The sequence below is a fragment of the Nomascus leucogenys genome, chromosome 19 (assembly GCF_006542625.1).
Source record: "Nomascus leucogenys isolate Asia chromosome 19, Asia_NLE_v1, whole genome shotgun sequence".
NCBI classification, from domain to species: domain Eukaryota; kingdom Metazoa; phylum Chordata; class Mammalia; order Primates; family Hylobatidae; genus Nomascus; species Nomascus leucogenys.
In genome coordinates, this window is record NC_044399.1 from 76,240,816 (window position 1) to 76,259,825 (window position 19,010).

Genomic DNA, 19,010 nt, shown 5'->3' on the forward strand with positions numbered 1-19,010 from the left:
GTCTCAAAAAAATATAAATAAAAATAAAAAAAATTGAAAGGCAGCCAGGGAAGCTGCAGAAATGTGCCTTAGAGGGCGGTGTCACTCCCAGTTCCTGTATTTGTGGGCTGGAAAGGGAATTGCCCCCAAACTTTGTGCTCTTGATCTGAGTTTCGTTTGAGGATCAGTTGACTTAAATAGAAGTTTTTAGTTAGTTACAACTTGAGTGTAGCTAATATGTGTTTTTAATTACAAATCTCAGTACTTTGCTGCCTTGGAAAAGGAAAACCCAAAGTTTTCCTAAAATGTTAGAAGCGACAGTAAGTGGGTTTGTGTACATGCTGTGTTCCAGGTGGGTGCCCAGAACAGCACGTCTGCAAAGTTAAATTTCTGTCCTATAGGAAGATGGGGATGAACTTCCATCACTGGAAGAGGAAACTGGTGGGATAAATGGAGACATTTAATTGGCCTCTGACTCAGACAAATGCCTTGAGCCTTATAAATGAGACCCCAGATTAGCTGCTTCCTGATCCTAGGACAATAGAGGAGAGTGGGGCTTGCTGAAAAATCGGGATAAAGGTGTGAACCCTGTGTTCTTTTGAAAATTGTAACAAGTAATAGTTCATGGAAAACTGGTGAAATGCTAGAATGTGTCATTAAAGGAAGCCTTTGTGAGCACTGTGAGAGGAAATGGGAATGCTCCCAGATCCAACCTGGATCAGGAAAACCAAGCCCTGTGTTGTTTTATCCTGTTTCTTTGAGTTCGTAGGATTGTAATTGATACTGTTAATATTTAGCTAATATTGGCTGGGTGCGGTGGCTCTCACCTGTAATCCCAGCACTTTGGGAGGCCAAAGCAGGTGGATCACGAGGTCAGGAGATCGAGACCATCCTGGTTAACACGGTGAAACCCTGTCTCTACTAAAAATACAAAAAATTAGCCGGGCGTGGTGGCGGGCACCTGTAATCCCAGCTACTCGGGAGGCTGAGGCAGGAGAATGGCGTGAACCCGGGAGGTGGAGCTTGCAGTGAGCCGAGATCTTAGCACTTCACTCCAGCCTGAGTGACAGAGCGAGACTGTCTCAAAAAATAATAATAATAATAATAGTTTTGCCAACATTGAGTATCAGCTTTGCACCAGGCACTGTGCTCGTTACTAAGCAACGTCTGGAATCTAGCACGTAAGTGCTCAATAATAATCAGGTGAGCCTGCATTTTGCAGCTAGGAAAGCTGAATGGGAAGTAGTTAAGGAACTTGCTGAAAGCTGCATGGCTGATGATTCAAATACAGAGTTCATCTGTATCAATGAAGAGTCTCATTAGGCCATACTACCTTTTGCTCTTCATTAAAACTCAGTATTTTCTTGAAATACTATATTCCCCCTTATTAATATATTCTAAAGTGATCATTTAAAGTTTTTTTTTTTTTTTTGGAGAGAGAGTCTCAGTCTGTCACCCAGGCTGGAGTGCAGTGGTGCAATCTTGGCTGACTGCAAGCTCCGCCTCCCAGGTTCACACCATTCTGCCTCAGCCTCCCGGGTAGCTGAGACTACGGGCGCCCGCCACCACACCCAGCTAATTTTTTGTATTTTTAGTAGAGACGGGGTTTCACTGTGTTAGCCAGGATGGTCTCGATCTCCTGACCTTGTGATCCGCCTGCCTCGGCCTCCCAAAGTGCTGGGATTACAGGCGTGAGCCACCGCGCCTAGACACATTTTCAAGATCAGTATATGTTTTATAATTAATACGTGTCTTGGAAAAGCTGCAATATGCATATTCACCAGTGTATTAGAATTGAAATATAAATGATACAATTATTTAGAGCTCAGGTGGCTACTGTCCAAAAAGTTTATTTTGTAGGTTAAGGTTTTGGCAATTTTTGGTTTTTTTTTTTTTTTTTTGAGACGGAGTCTCGCTGTGTCACCCAGGCTGGAGTGCAGTGGCGCAATCTCGGCTCACTGCAAGCTCCGCCTCCCGGGTTCACGCCATTCTCCTGCCTCAGCCTCTGCAAGTAGCTGGGACTACAGGCGCCCGCCACCACGCCCGGCTAATTTTTTGTATTTTTAGTAGAAACGGGGTTTCACCGTGTTAGCCAGGATGGTCTCGATCTCCTGACCTGGTGATCCGCCCGCGTCGGCCTCCCAAAGTGCTGGGATTACAAGCGTCAGCCACCGCGCGCGGCCAATTTTTGTTTTTTTAATTTAGCTTAATTTGGAAATTTTCAAAAGAAATTTTTACAATTGGATCAGTACTTCATTCCAATTTAAGATAGTTTACCTTGGACAAGTAGAGCCACAGTACACATGGAGAACAGCGATTATGGGTTGTCAAGTTGCCTCAGTGCTGTGACAGTTTTCTAGAGAACCAAAGCCTGAATACCTGAAGGTCACATTTCGTTTGTAGCTGCTTTTGGTGGAGACGTTTCCAGTGGGCCTGCCTTTTAGGAAATGGTCTCAGCTCCTGCTTTGGGGCAGAGCCTGGATCAGCCCTTGTAGCACCAGCTCACTGTGCTGGACTGGAGGTAACCGGCCTGCTGTGTATAAGAGGAGACAAAGTTTTTTTTTAAATTTTTATGTGAGACAGGGTCTTGCTCTATCGCCCAGGCTGCAGTGCAGTGGCACTATCACAGCTCACTGATCTCAGCATCCTGGGCTCCAGGGGTCCTCCTTCTTCAGCCTCCCGAGTCGCTGGCACCACCGTGTTTGGCTAATGTTTGTATTTTTTGTAGAGACGTGCACCACCGTGTTTGGCTAATGTTTGTATTTTTTTGTAGAGACGGGGTTTCACCATGTTTCCCAGGCTGGTCTCGAACTCCTGGGTTGAAGCAATCCATCCACCTCAGCCTCCCAAAGTGCTGGGATTACAGACGTGAGCCGCTGCGCCTGGCTGGAAAGTTAATTTTTTTTTAAAATCCCTTGCTTTTCGACACTTGTTTCTCACACAACTGAACTTAAGAACGTCTAAGAGCGTCTAATCACACAACCCGAGCAGTGTCAGTTACGTCCAGGCATTTTCTTCCCTCATGAAAGCCACCACAGGCGCTTTCCAGTCATGCTGCAACTCCTGGCGCTTTTTGGCGCTCATGCTTCTGCCCCATAGTGGCTGCTTGTTCCTAGGTCTTCACAAAGATTTTTTCTTTGGCATTTAAAATCCTGGTGCTGTAGAGTTAGGACAGGGCTGATTTCAGCGCCTCAGGCACCTTTCTCACTAATGGCACACCTGTAGCCATGCTAACCAGCTGGCACACTTGTAGCCATGCTAACCAGCTGGCACACTTGTAGCCGTGCTACCCAGCTACATCACTGACCTCCACAGAGGTTTTTTTTTTTTGGCAGTTTTCTGAAATTCAGTTTGTCTTAAAGAGAATTCCAGCCGGGGGCTGTGGCTCACGCCTGTAATCCTAGCACTTTGGGAGGGCAAGGCGGGTGGATCACGAGGTCAGGAGATCGAGACCATCCTGGTTAACACAGTGAAACCCCATCTCTACTAAAAATACAAAAAATTAGCCGGGTGTGGTGGCACATGCCTGTACTCCCAGCTACTTGGGAGGCTGAGGCAGGAGAATTGCTTGAACCCTGGTGGCGGAGCTTGAAGTGAGCCAAGATCACGCCACTGCACTCCAGCCTGGGTGACAGAGTGAGACTCTGTCTCAAAAAAAAAAAAAAAAAAGAATTCCAGGGCAAAACCCTGTCTCTACTAAAAATACAAAAGTTAGCTGGGCATGGTGGCATGCGACTATAATTCAAGCTACTGGGGAAGCTGAGGCAGGAGAATCACTTGAACCTGGTAGGCGGAGGTTGCAGTGAGCTGAGATGACACCACTGCATTCCAACCTGGGCAACAAAGTGAGACTCTGTCTCAAAAAAAAAAAAAAAAAAAAGCCGGGAACAAACAACCCTAAAGAGGTTTTATCTTGTTTGTCATTAAGGAGATGTAAGCCAGAGCAGGAGATGTCAATTTCACCTGCTGTAATTGCAATGATTATATTATATCCTGTTATGGTGAGGATACACAGAAATGTGTTTTTTTTTTGTTTTGTTTTTGTTTTTTTTTTTGTTTTTTTTGAGACAGAGTTTCGCTCTTGTCGCCCAGGCTGGATGCAATGGCGCGATCTCGGCTCACTGCAAACTCCGCCTCCCGGGTTCAAGCAATTCTCCTGCCTCAGCTTCCCGAGTAGCTGGGATTACAGGCATGCGCCACCACGTCCAGCTAATGTTTTGCATTTTTAGTAGAGACTGGGTTTCTTCATGTTGGTCAGGCTGGTCTCGAACTCCCAACCTCAGGTGCTCCGCCCGCCTCGGCCTCCCAAAGTGCTGGGATTACAGGCGTGAGCTGCCGCGCCCGGCCCAGAAATGTTCTTGTATGCTGTTGCTGTATTTTTTTTTTCTTTTTTCGAGAAGGAGTCTCGCTGTGTCGCCCAGGCTGGAGTGCAGTGGCACAATCTCGGCTCACTGCGAGCTCCGCCTCCCGGGTTCACGCCATTCTCCTGCCTCAGCCTCCCGAGTAGCTGGGGCTACAGGCGCCCGCCACCACGCCCGGCTAATTTTTTTGTATTTTTAGTGGAAACGGTTTCACCGTGTTAGCCAGGATGGTCTCGATCTCCTGACCTCGTGATCCGCCCGCCTCGGCCTCCCAAAGTGCTGGGATTACAAGCGTGAGCCACTGCGCCCGGCCTGTTGCTGTATTTTTAAACTAAACTTTTACTCAAGTGTAACATAAAAACATAAACCAAAGGTGTACAGCTTAATGCATTTTCACAAAGGGAATGCGCGATTTAACCACCGCCCACATCAAGAAATAGAACAGGACCAGCATCCTGTAAGACCCCGTTATGACCCCCTCTCAGCGTTTACTCTCTCACCCCCAAAATGGAAACTAGTATTTTATCAACTTCAGTTAGTCTTGGTAGTTTCTGAATTTGGTATAAATGGAATCATACAGTATTTTCTGGAGTTTTATCTCTCAGTGTGTTTGTGGTATGAATCCATGTCATTATGATAATAGCGTATTTTCATATCTATGTAGTATTCTGTGGCAATTGTATACCATTGTTCTGTGGATGGACATTGGAGTATTTTCATGTTTTGGATGTTACAATTAATGTTACGAATATTCTTGGACATGTATTTTGGTATATACATGTGTGCATTTATAAGTGATTAACTGGGTCATTAGAGATGAACGGTAGATAAACTGCAAAACAGTTTTTTAAGTGAGTTGTACTATTTTACAGTCCTATCAGCTGGGTATGAGAGTTCCAGCTACTCCACATCCTCACTGATGTTGGATATGGTCACTTTTTGGTTTTTCCTAAAGAGACAGGGTCTCACTCTGGTGGTCATGCAGTAGCATGGTAATAGTTCATGGCATTCTTAAACTCCTGGGCTCAAATGATCCTCCCATCTCAGCCTCTTTTTTTTGAGATGGAGTTTCGCTCTTGTTGCCGAGGCTGGAATGCAGTGGTGCGATCTCAGCTCACTGCAACCTCTGCCTCCCAGGTTGAAGTGATTCTCCTGCCTCAGCCTCCCGAGTAGCTGGGATTACAGGCATGCACCACCACGCCCGGCTAATTTTGTGTTTTTAGTAGAGACGGGGTTAGCCATGATGGCCAGGCTGGTCTCGAACTCCTGACCTCAGTTGATCTGCCTGCCTCGGCCTCCCAAAGTGCTGGGATTACAGGCATGAGCCACCAGCCCCACCTCAGCCGCTTGAGTAGCTAGGACTGTAAGTGTATGTCACCATGCCTGGGTAATTTAATTAATTTATTACTATTTTTTGGTAGAGACGGAGTCTCACTATGTGGCCCAGGCTGGTCTGGAACTCCTGGTCTCAGGCGATCCTCCAGCCTCAGCCTCTCTGAGCACTGGAATTACAGGCGTGAGCCACTATATCAGCCTGATCACTCTTTAGTTACAGTGATGCTGGTGGGTATGTAGGTGGGTATGTAGGAGGTTTAATTCTGGATTGAGTTTGCATTTCTCTGATTACTAATGAGGTTGAACACTTTGCAGTATATTGAACATTTGGATATCTCTGTTGTTACATGTACATTTTTTGCCGGGTTTTCTGTTGGGATGTCATTTTGATACTGATTTCTAAGTGGTCTTTATTTACTATGGTTTTGGAGTTGTTTTTGTTACTGTCCTCTCCCATGCCATGCCTTGCTTTTTCATTCTCTTAATGATGTCTTTTGAGGAACAGAAGCCCTTAATGTTAATACAGTCCAGTTTATCCATCTTTTTCCTTTAAGGTAAGCATTTTCTATGTCCTATTTAAAAAATACTTGTCTATTCCAAGATCATAAATCTTTTTTTTTTTTTGAGGCAGAGTCTCGATCTGATGCCGAGGCTGGAGGGCAGTGGCGCCATCTCTGCTCACTGTAACCTCCACCTCTCAGGTTCAAGTGATTCTCCTGCCTCAGCCTCCTGAGTAGCTGGGATTACAGGTGCACTCCACCACGCCAGGCTAATTTTTTTTTTTTTTTTTTTTAGACGGAGTTTCACTCTTGTTGCCTAAGCTGGAGTGCAATGGCAAGATCTCGGCTCACCGCAACCTCTACCTCCCAGGTTCAAGCGATTCTCCTGCCTCAGCCTCCCGAGTAGCTGGGATTACAGGCATGCACCACCACACCTGGCTAATTTTGTATTTTTAGTAGAGACGGAGTTTCACTATGTTGGCCAGGCTGGTCTCGAACTCCTGACCTTAGGTGATCCGCCTGCCTTGGCCTCCCAAAGTGCTGGGATTGCAGGCGTGAGGCACCGCGCCCGGCCAGGTCATGAATCTTTTAGGTTATTTTCTAGGAATGGTTTGCCTGTCATAGCTAGATCTAGAATCATCTAGAATCTATTTTGTGCATGGTGTGAGGGAGATGTTAAAATTTTTTCCATATGGAGATCCGATGGACCTAGCACAATGTATTTTCTCATGGGTCTATTTGTCCTAATGCCAGTGCCACACTAGATTTAAAACAATTCAATATTCAGTAACGCGAGGCCTCCAGGTTTGCCGTTCTTCAAGGTTTTATTGGTTTTTGCATTTCCATGTACATTTAAGAATCAGTTTGTCAATTTCAGTAACAGACCAGCAACAACAGAAACCTGCTGGGATTTTGCTTATGATTTTATTAAATCTATGAATCAATTTGGGGAGCGATTAACTTTTTTTTTTTTTTTTTTTTTGAGATGGAGTCTCACCTTGTCTCCCAGGCTGGAGTGCAGTGGCGCGATCTCGGCTCACTGCAAGCTGTGCATATCAGTAGGTTATTCCTTTTATTCCTTTTATTGCTGAGACGTATTCCATTGTTTGATATACCTCAATTTGTTTATTCACCTATTTGATGGACATTTGGGTGTTTCCAGTTTTTGTCGATGACAAAGTGCCTGTAAGTATTTGTGTCTAAGTCTTTATACGGCTGTGTCGTTCCTTTCTTGTGGATAAATGGCGAAATGGTTGGATGGCACGGCGGAGTGTATTTAACTTTTTTGGAAACTATCCAGTGGCTTTACAACGTGGTACCGTTTGACATTTTCACCAGCAGCGTATGAATGCTCCCATTCCTCCACACCGTCTCCAGCACTCAGCATAGTCCGGCATTGAGATTTCGCCTCTCCGATAGGTTTATGGTGGTACCTTGCACTTTTAATGCCTATTTTCCCAGTGACTAGGAATTGATATTGACCATCTTGTTATGTGCCATCTCTATATTTTCTTTTTTCTTCTTTTTCTTTTTTTTGTTTTTTTTTTTTGATACAGAGTCTTGCTCTGTCGCCCAGTCTGGAGTGCAGTGGCACGATCGTGGCTCACTGCAAGCTCCGCCTACTGGGTTCAAGCGATTTTCCTGCCTCAGCCTCCCGAGTAGCTGGGACTACAGGCGCCCGCCACCACGCCCGGCTAATTTTTTCTATTTTTAGTAGAGACGGGGTTTCACCATGTTAGCCAGGATGGTCTCGATCTCCTGACCTCGTGATCCACTCACCTCGGACTCCAAAAGTGCTGGGATTACAGGCGTGAGCCACTGCGCCCGGCCTGTTTGGGCCTTCTTTAACTTAAGTAATGTTTTGTGCTGTTCAGTGTGTACAGGTCTGTCAACGATTGTCTCACATCTTCCCCTGAGGATTTAATAATGTTTGATGTGACTGCAAATGCTTGCTTTTTACATTTCAGATTTTTCTTTTGATTGCTCATTGCTACTTTAAAGAAATATAATTTATTTTTGTTTAGTTATATTTTATTCTGCAACCTTGCTAAATGGACGTATTAGTTCTAGTGGGCTGCTTTCTTTTGCTTGTAGATTCCTTCAGGTTTTCTACGTAAACAATCACGTCTATGAATCTATACGGTTTTAATTCTTTTATGTGTTTATCTTGCCCGCTTGCACTGGCTGGAACCACTAGTACAACTGTGTGTGTGTGTGTGTGTGTGTGGTTTTTGTTTCTTTGTTTTGAGGCTGAGTCTCACTCTGTTATTCAGGCTGGAGTGCAGTGGCACAGTCTCAGCTCCTGCAACCTCTGCCTCCCCGATTAAAGTGATCCTCCCACCTCAGCCTCTCGAGTAGCCAGGACTACACGCGCGCCATCATGCCCAGCTTATTTTTTGTAGAGACGGGGTTTCTCCATGTTGAGACGGGGTTTCTCCCAGGCTAGTCTCAAACTCCTGGGCTGAAACGATCCTCCTGCCTCGGTCTCCCAAAGTGTTGAGATTACAGGCATAAGCCACTGCGCCTGGCCCTGATCCTTTTTAAAAATTATTTTTCTGGGCTGGGCATGGTAGCTCACGCCTGTAATCCCAGCACTCTGGGAGGCTGAGGCGGGTGGATCACCTGCCTCGGCCTTCTGCGTAGCTGGGACGCACACCACCACACCTGGCTAATTTTTGTATTTTATTAGAGATGGGGTTTCACCATATTGGCCAGACTGGTCTCGAACTCTTTTTTTTTTTTTTTTTTTTTTTTTGAGACGGAGTCTCGCTGTCTCCCAGGCTGGAGTGCAGTGGTGCGATCTCAGCTTACTGCAGCCTCCGCCTCCCAGGTTCAATAGATTCTCCTGCCTCAGCCTCGCTAGTAACTGTGACTATAGGCATGTGCCACCACACCTGGCTAATTTTTCTATTTTTAGTAGAGATGCCGTTTCACCAGATTGGCCAGGCTGGTTTTAAACTCCTGACCTCACCTCAAGTGACCCACCCTCCTTGGCCTCCCAAAGTGTGGGGATTACAGGTGTGAGCCACTGCACCCGGCCAAGTGTTCTCGTTTCACCAAATCCAAGCCAACATTTATTGCTTTCTGACTTTTAAATTACGACCATTCTTGTAGGAGTGAGGTGGCATCTCCTTCTGGTAATTTAATTTGCATTTCCTTGATGATTAGTGATTTTGAGCATTTTTTCATATTTGTTGCCTGTTTGTGTATCTTCTTCTAGAAATGTCTATTCATGTCCTTTGCCCACTTTGTTTGTTTGTGTGAGATGGGGTTTCACTCTTGTTGCCCAGGCTGGAGTGCAGTGGTGCCATCTGGGCTCACTGCAACCTCCACCTTCTGGGTTCAAGTGATTCTCCTGCCTCAGACTCCCGAGTAGCTTACAGGCGCCCGCCACCACAGCTGGATAATTTTGTGTTTCTAGTAGAGATGGGGTTTCATCATGTTGTCCAGACTGGTCTCGAACTCCTGACCTCAAGTGACCCACCTGCCTTGGCCTCCCAAAGTGCTGGGATTACAGGTGAGAGCCACTGTGCCCGGCCGTTCTTGGCGTCTTGAACAAGGAACTGGACAAAACGCACACACAAAGCAAGGCAGGGAGGAAAGAGGGATTTATTGGAAATGAAAGCACACTCCACAGTGTGGGGGCAGCCCGGGCACAGGGGCTCAGAGGCTGCGTTACAGAGTTTTTGTGAGTTTAAATACCCTCTACTTGGGGTACGCGGTATGTGAAAGGAGAGGAGGTAGTCAAGTTACAAAGTCATTTACTTGGCCTACGCCGCACGGAGAGGATGTTTCCTGTCATAGCTGAAGTGTGAATCCGCCTTATGTTCCCTGACTGCAGATCCTATTTTCCTGCCTCAAAAAGAGCAGCATGGCCCTATAGGAGTTTCTAATCTCGGTGCTCGAGGGAATTAAGGCAGAGACTCTGGTTAGTATAATACAAGGCAGAATATGATTAGTGAGATGAGGTGTAGTAATAACACCTAACATTATAGATAGATAACAGATATATAGTAACTTACACAGTATTTTTTCATGTGTTATCTGTTTTGGCTTCATAATAATCTTTTGGTTAAGATAGAAAATATCAGTCTCGGCCGGGCGCAGTGGCTCATGCTTGTAATCCCAGCACTTCGGGAGGCCGAGGCGGGCGGATCACGAGGTCAGGAGATCGAGACCACGGTGAAACCCCGTCTCTACTAAAAATACAAAAAATTAGCCGGGCGTGGTGGCGGGCGCCTGTAGTCTCAGCTACTCGGGAGGCTGAGGCAGGAGAATGGCGTGAACCCGGGAGGCGGAGCTTGCAGTGAGCCGAGATCGCACCACTGCACTCCAGCCTGGGTGACAGAGCGGACTCCGTCTCAAAAAAAAAAAAAAAGAAATTATCAGTCTCATTTTACAAAATTAGGTATTGAGACGCTTGTCGAAGGTGAAGTGGGTGTGAAATGATGCAGCATAGAGTTAAATCCAGGGCGTCAGGTCATCTGTCTCCCAAGTCCGGTGTGTTGTTGGTGAGACCATTCTGCTTTCCTTGGTGGTGGTGTTTCTGCTTCACACAGTGGCACTGCCTCTCAGCCAGTATTTCTGTTTTAACAGCATGACTGTCTTTTGTCTTTTTTTTTTTTTTTTTTTGAGACAGAGTCTTGCTCTGTCACCCAGGCTGGAGTGCAATGACACGATCTCAGCTCACTGCAACCTCCACCTCCCGGGTTCAAGCGCTTCTCCTGTCTCAGCGTCCCAAGTAGCTGGGATTATAGGTGACCACCACCACGCCTGGCTAATTTTTGTATTTTTAGTAGAGACGGGTTTCACCATATTGGCCAGGCTGGTCTTGAACTCCTGACCTCGTGACCCCTGGCCAACGCGCCCGGCCTCTTTTGTCTAACTGTAGTAGTTGTGCAGCTAACTTGAATTTTAAATATTTTGGGCAAGGCATGGTGGCTCACACCTGTAATCTCAGCACTTTGGGAGGCCGAGGCAGGTGGACTGCTTGAGCTCAGGAGGTCAAGACCAGCCTGGGCAACATGGAGAAACACTGTCTCTACAAAAAATACCAAAAATTAGTCAGGCGTGGTGTCAGTCACCTGTAGTCCCAGCTACTTGCGGGGCTGAGGCAGGAGGATCACTTGAACCTGGGAGGTTGAGGAGGCTGCCGTGAGCTGAGACTCTGCCACTGCACTCCAGCCCGGGTGACAAAGTGAGACTCTGTCTCAAAATTGTTGGCTTGATTTCAGTGTTCTTTAGGCTTTGGTTGGTGGACTGCATGTACTATTGTGAGGGAAAGACATTCCATTTGAACAGCTTTCCCACCCCATGTGCCAGATACTAAATCGCTTCCACTTGGAGAAAATACTTCCACTTGGAGAAAATGAAGATATCAGGGATAATAGACAAAGGAAAAGTAAGATCCTTTGTTTCAGAATGTTGAGTTATTTTGGTGAAAAACATAGTAAATAGTTAGGCCCCAAATAGAGAGGCATTAATATTGATCTATTTTTAATAGATATAATTTTTAGAGGAAAATGAAAAGGATTACGCACTCTGTTCATTCAAAATTGTGAAGTGGCGCCGGGCGCCGTGGCTCATGCCTGTAATCCCAGCACTTTGGGAGGCCGAGGCGGGCGGATCACAAGGTCAGGAGATCGAGACCATCCTGGCTAACACAGTGAAACCCCATCTCTACTAAAAATACAAAAAAATTAGCCGGGCGAGGTGGCGGGCGCCTGTAGTCCGAGCTACTCAGGAGGCTGAGGCAGGAGAATGGCGTGAACCCAGGGGGCGGAGCCTGCAGTGAGCTGAGATTGCACCACTGCACTCCAGCCTGGGTGACAGCGAGACTCCGTCTCAAAAAAAAAAAAAAAACAAAAAAAAAATTGTGAAGTGGCTCAATTTATGTATTTTCAGTATCACTAGGGTGTGTCACTTAATCTGATTTTGTATTCTCTGCCAAAAATGTTTTTAAATTTTCTCTTTTGTCCTGGGTCATATAATAGTGGGTCTGGAGCGAACAACAGAAGGACTGCAGTATTTTCGACAGAATGTGACCACCTTTGAAAGTAGGTGTTATTGAATGTATGTGTGTGATGTGGTTTTCCATGTTTATTAATTCATTTACTTGTGTAACAAATGTTTTATGATGTTTTTATAGAAAGTGCTTTATCCATGCAAATTCATTTTATTCTCCTAATGACTTTTTTCATTAGAAAAGGAATTGCAGGGCTGGGTGTGGTGGCTGATGCCTGTAATCCCAGCACTTTGGGAGGCTGAGGCGGGCAGATCACGAGGTCAGGAGTTCGAGACCAGCCTGGGTAACACGGTGAAACCCCTGTCTCTACTAAAAATTAAAAAAATTAGCCAGGCTTGGTGGGGGGCGCCTGTAGTCCCAGCTACTCAGGAGGCTGAGGCAGGAGAATCACTTGAACCCAGGAAGCGGACGTTGCAGTGAGCCAAGATCGCGCCACAGCACTCCAGCCTGGGGGACAGAGTGAGACTCCGTCTCAATCAATCAATCAATCAATCAATAAAAGCTGTTGAAATCAGAACACAGAAGGGTCAAGACTTGAGTGCTCCCGGCGTTGGAGCCAGCTGTTGGTGTGTCCGAATCTGTTGATGTTACCGCTTCCCACAAGGGGGCGCTCTCTCCTAGGGTATATGTAGCTTGCGGCATTCACAGCTTCGGTACTGCTTTTTGTGTTTGGTAAAGACCACCATGAGAAGTATTTTGCATTGCATCCAAAATTATATTAATACATTCTTAGGGAACACAGTCATTTTTAAGGGATAGCATCTTCTAGTAGCACAAAATAAAGATGAGATGGCACTGTGTTTTTATATTTATTGTCTCAAGAAGAAGCGGTTAGAAATGCAGTTTACTTTGAAAAGATGATTTGATGCTGAAAAGAGTGAACCATTTCATTACTCCATAACACGTGTATTAAAACTCTTCTAGTGGCCAGGCGCGGTGGCTCACGCCCATAATCCCAGCACTTTGGGAGGCCGAGGCAGGCAGATCACCTGAGGTCAGGAGATCGAGACCAGCCTGGCCAACATGGCAAAACCCTGTCTCTACTAAAAATACAAAAATTAGCCGGGTGTGGTGACGGGCACCTGTAATCCCAGCTACTCAGGAGGCTGAGGCAGGAGAATCGCTTGAACCCGGGAGGCGGAGGTTGCAGTGAGCCGAGATCGCACTACTGCACTCCAGCCTGGGCATTAGGGTGAGACTCCATCTCAAAAAACAAAAACAAAAACAAAAAACAATCGTTTCCCCAAAAGTGGCAAGTTTTTACTAAATGAATATGGCAGCTTGTGTTTTTCACCCTGGAACACGACCTCACATCCTCTCCGTTTCCCGTTCTATCCTTGGTTGTGTGCTGTCCTGGCTGGGGCCCTGCTGTTTTCGACCTCACTTCGTGGCAGCCACCTCTGAGCCAGTGCCCTGCCTCTCATGTAACCCCTCTCAACCCACCCTGCACAGAGCTGCCTCCTTATCTTCCTCGCAACTTACAACCTGTCATTTCTCTGTTCCAGGATATGGTGCAGCTCCCTGTTGTTTGTGACCGTGTGTGGTGGTGCGTTAACCCATGAGATGCTGGCCAGCACTTTGCTTCATACATTAGACCTAAAACACACAACAGCATGGTGGCTCACACCTGTTTTTGTTTGTTTGAGCCACCATGTCCGGCCTGCAGTTTTGCTCTTGTTGCCCAGGCTGGAGTTCAACGGCACGATCTTGGCTCACTGCAACCTCCACCTCCCGGGTTCAAGTGATTCTCCTGCCTCAGCCTCCTGAGTAGCTGGGATTACAGGCATGCGCCACCACACCCAGCTAATTTTGTATTTTTAGTAGAGACAGGGTTTCACCATATTGGCTAGGCTGGTCTTGAACTCCTGACCTCAGGTGATCCTCCTGCCTTGGCCTCCCAAAGTGCTGGGATTACAGGCATGAGCCACCGCGCCCAGCTGGCTCATATGTGTTATTCCAGCACTTTGGGAGGCCAAGGCAGAAGGGTTACTTGAGCCTAGGAGTTCAACACCATCCTGGACAACATAGCAAGACCCCGTCTCTTAAAAAACACACACACTAACCAAATACTGCATGTTCTCACTTATAATCGGGAACCAAATGATGAGAACCCGTGGAGACATGGCAGGGAACAGCATACACTGGGGCCCGTCGGGGAGAGGGGCGGGGAGGGAGAGCATCCGGAAGAATAACTAATAGATGCTGGGCTTAATACTCAGGGGATGGATTGATCTGTGCAGCAAACCACCATGGCACATGTTTACCCATGTAACAAACCCGTACCTCCTGCACAGGTACCCCAGAACTCACACACACACACACACACACACACACACACACACACACACACACCGCAATACAATTCTGTTCACTTACTGAGGTAGTGGTATTTGCTTTTTTTTTTGTTTGAGACAGAGTCTCACTCTGTCATCCAGGCTGGAGTGCAGTGGCGCGATCTCGGCTCACTGCAACCTCTGCCTCCTGGGTTCAAGCAATTCCGCCTGCCTCAGCCTCCTGAGTAGCTGGGATTACAGGTGCCTGCCGCCACACCAAGCTCATTTTTGTATTTTTAGTAGAGATGGGGTTGCGCCATGTTGGCCAGGCTGGTCTCGAACTCCTGACCTCAGGTGATGTGTCTGCCTTAGCCTCCCAAAGTGCTGGGATTACAGGTGTGAGCCACTGTGCCCGGCCGAATCGGATACTCTTAGGCTATAAGAAAGTCATGAAATCACTCGAGTTTTGTTTTCTTATCTGCGAAATGGGCTGTATCAAACTTTGCGAACTTGTAGAGATAACATCAAATAAAGGATCACCATGGTACAAAATTCCTCAGAATGTTCTCAAGAAATAATGTGGCGGCCCGGGCAGTTTTCCACTAGACTGCCAGTCCCCGGAGAGCTGGGCGGCGTGTGCTGTTCATCTCTGTATCACGTGTATGAACTTTATGCAGAAACTGTCATGTCACTCCTGAATTCAGTTCAACCCATCTCGGAGCCCCTATCCTACTGGGCTACCAAAAATGAAATCAATCTTAGTCATACTGAATCTCCTTCCCTTTGCCTCTTGCGTTATGCAGAGTTCCCGAGAGTCTTTCACTGTCCAGGACATTTGAGGAAAACACTCAGATCCACACTGGACCCCCCTGAGATGCTGCCAACTGAGCCACGTAGGCCCTTGAAGCTGCCAGTGCGTCTGAGAGAGGTCTCTGCTAAGGAGGCCCTGGGCCTGGGGTTTTCTGGTGGGCACCACCCCACCAGCCAAGGGGCTGCCACTCCCAGGGGAGCTGTGAGGGAGGGAACATAGGCGGGAGCAGTCACAGGCTGGCACCAGTGGCCCGTCCTCCCCACCACTCCCTAGTCTCCCGGGAAGCTCTATGGAGTTCCCTCCGCCTCCCAACGTCCTGCCCTCCCACCCCATGCCAGAGTTGCTTCTCTCTGGGTGGGGATGGGAAGGCAAAGGAAGGAGAGGCTGACCCCTCATAACTCCCCCCAGGGGCAGTGGCCTCAGCACCTGGCACACTGTCTGCATTAAGTCGTTGTTGAGTAACTGGAGAAAGGAATACAAGCAAACACCATCAAGTTTTAACACCAGTTTGCTTGTGTGCATGAGCTCAGGACCCAAAGCCCATCTTCAGAGGTGGTCCTGAGTCACGTCTGGCTGACCCCACAGAGCCGGAGCAGGCACCTCTGCAGCTCCGTGGACTAACCCTCTTCCTTAGAACTGTGGGGTACTGGGTCAGAGTCCTTCCAGTGGTCTCTGTGGGGTACGGTCAGAGTCCTTCCAGTGGTTCTGTGGGGTACTGGGTCAGGGTCCTTCCAGTGGTCTCTGTGGGGTACTGGCTCAGAGTCCTTCTGGTGTCTCTGTGGGTACAGATCAGAGTCCTGCGTATCTCTGTGGGGTACTGGTCAGAGTCCTTCCAGCTGTCTCTGTGGGTCTGGTCAGAGTCTTCAGTGGTCTGTGGGTACTGGATCAGAGTCCTTCTTTCTGTGGTTCTTTCAGTGTCTCTGTGGGGTACTGGCTCAGAGTCCTTCCAGCTGTCTCTGTGGGGTACTGGTCAGAGTCCTTCTGGTCGTGATCTTGCTTCTGTGGGGTACTGGTCAGATCCTTCCGTTCTGTTCTTCTTGTTGTGGGTACTGGTCAGAGTCCCTTCCTGTGGCTGGTCCTCCTGTGGGGTACTGGTCAGAGTCCTTCCGGTCTGTGTCTGGTCTCTGTGGGGTACTGGTCAGAGTCCTTCCAGCGGCCTGGGGTACTGGGTCAGAGTCCTTCCAGTGGTCTCTGTGGGGTACTGGTCAGAGTCCTCCGCGGGCCTGGGGTACTGGGTCAGAGTCCTTCGTGGTCTCTGTGGGGTACGGGGAGTCCTTCAGTGGTCTCTGTGGGGATGGCCAGGTCTGGTGTCTCTGTGGGGTACTAGTCAGAGTCCTTCCAGCTGTCTCTGTGGGTACAGGTCAGAGTCCTTCCGGCTGTCTCTGTGGGGTACTGGGTCAGAGTCCTTCCGTCTGTCTCTGTGGGGTACTGGGTCAGAGTCCTTCCGGCTGTCTCTGTGGGGTACCGGGTCAGAGACCCACGCCCAGCCACTTCCTCCTTGTTTTAAAACCTACGGGAGGGACTGCATAACGGGTATGGTGATTTCTTTTGGAATCATGAGGCGTTTTCAAACCACGTAGAAGTGGTAGTTGCACAAATGGGAATGTACTCAATGCCACTGAATTGTGCCATTTATTTACTTTTGAGATGGATCCCTACTCCGTCATCCAGGCTGGAGGGCAATGGTGTGATCTCAGCTCACTGCAACCTCCGCCTCCCGGGTTCAAGGGATTCTCCTGCCTCAGCCTCCCCAGTAGCTGGGATTACAGGCACCCGCCACCATGCCCGGCTAATTTTTGTATTTTTAGTAGAGACGGGGTTTCACCACGTTGGCCAGGCTTGTCTCAAAGTCTCAAACTCAGGTGATCCACCCTCCTCGGCCTCTCGACCTCCCAAAGTGCTGGGATTACAGGCGTGAGCCACTGCACCCAGCCTTTAAAAAGAAAACACTTTAAAAAGTGTTGTACACTTTAAAAAGAAAACAAAGACAAAAACCTACCTTTCTTAGTTCAAGCTACTATAACAAATTACCATAGACTGGGTGGTTTAAACAACGACATTTATTTCCCAACGTTCTGGAGGCTGGGAAGTCCGAGGTGAAGGTGTGGGCAGACCTAGCGTCGGCTGAGGGTCCTGGTTTGCAGATGGACACTCTGCCCCCACCTGGCAGACAGCAGAGACAGAGAGACAGAGCAAGCCTCGTGTCTCTTTTTTTTGAGACAGAGGAGATGGAGTCTTGCTCTATCCCCCAGGCTGGAGTGCAGTGGCGCGATCTCAGCTCACTGCAAGCTCTGTCTCCCGTGTTCACGCCATTCTCCTGTCTCAGCCTCCCAAGTAGCTGGGACTACAGGCTCCCACCCCATACCCGGCTAATTTTTTGGTATTTTTAGTAGAGATCGGGTTTCACGGTGTTGGCCAGGATGGTCTTGATCTCCTGACCTTGTGATCTGCCCACCTCGGCTTCCCAAAGTGCCGAGATTACAGGCATGAGCCACCGCGCCGAGCCGATGCCTGGCTAATTTTGTTTTTGTATTTTTAGTAGAGACAGGGTTTCACCATGCTAGACAGGATGGTCTCGATCTCCTGACCTCATGATCTGCCTGCCTTGGCCTCCCAAAGTGCTGGAATTACAGGCGTGAGCCACTGCGCCCAACCCCCTATGTCTCTTCTTAAAAGGTCACTAAGCTTGGCCAGATGTAGTGGCTCACGCCTATAATCCCAGCACTTTGGGAGGCCGAGGCGGGTGGATCACCTGAGTTTGGGAGTTTGAGACCAACCTGACCAACATGGAGAAACCCCGTCTCTACTAAAAATACAAAATTAGCCGGACATGGTGGCAGGCGCCTGTAATCCCAGCTACTCAGGAGGCTGAGGCAGGAGAATCGCTTGAACCTGGGAGGCAGAGGTTGTGGTGAGCCGAGATCACACCACTGCACTCCAGCCTGGGCAACAAGGGCAAAACTCCGTCTCCAGAAAAAAAAAAAAAAAAACAGCCACTAATGTCATTCATGAAGGCTCTACCTGTCTGACCTAATTTGCTCTCAAAGCTGCCCATCCTAATACCATCACGTTGGAGGTTCGGATGTCCACATATGAATTTTTTTTTTTTTTGAGACGGAGTCTTGCTCTGTGGCCCAGGCTGGAGTGCAGTGGTGCGATCTCGGCTCACTGCAAGCTCCCCTCCCGGGTTCACGCCATTCTCCTGCCTCAGCCTCTCCGAGTAGCTGGGACTACAGGCGCCCCCACAACGCCGGCTAATTTTTTGTATTTTTAGTAGAGACGGGGTTTCACCGTGTTAGCCAGGATGGTCTTGATCTCCTGACCTCGTGATCCGCCCGCCTCGGCCTCCCAAAGTGCTGGGATTACAGGCGTGAGCCACCACGCCTGGCTGTCCACATATGAATTTTAGAGGGACACAAATATTCAGCCCGTAACACTAGCCAAATGGTCCTTCCTGTTTTCTTTTTTGTTTGTTTTTGACATGGAGTCTCACTCTGTCGCCCAGGCTGGAGTACAGTAGTAGCACAATCTCGGCTCTTTGCAACCTCTGCCTCCCAGGTTCAAGTGATTCTCTTGCCTCAGCCTCCCGAGTAGCTGGGACTACAGGTGGGCACCACCATGCCAGGCTAATTTTTGTATTTTTAGGAGAGATGGGGTTTTGCCATGTTGGCCAGGCTGGTCTGGAACTCCTGACCTCAAGTGATCCTCCTGCCTCAGCCTCCCAAA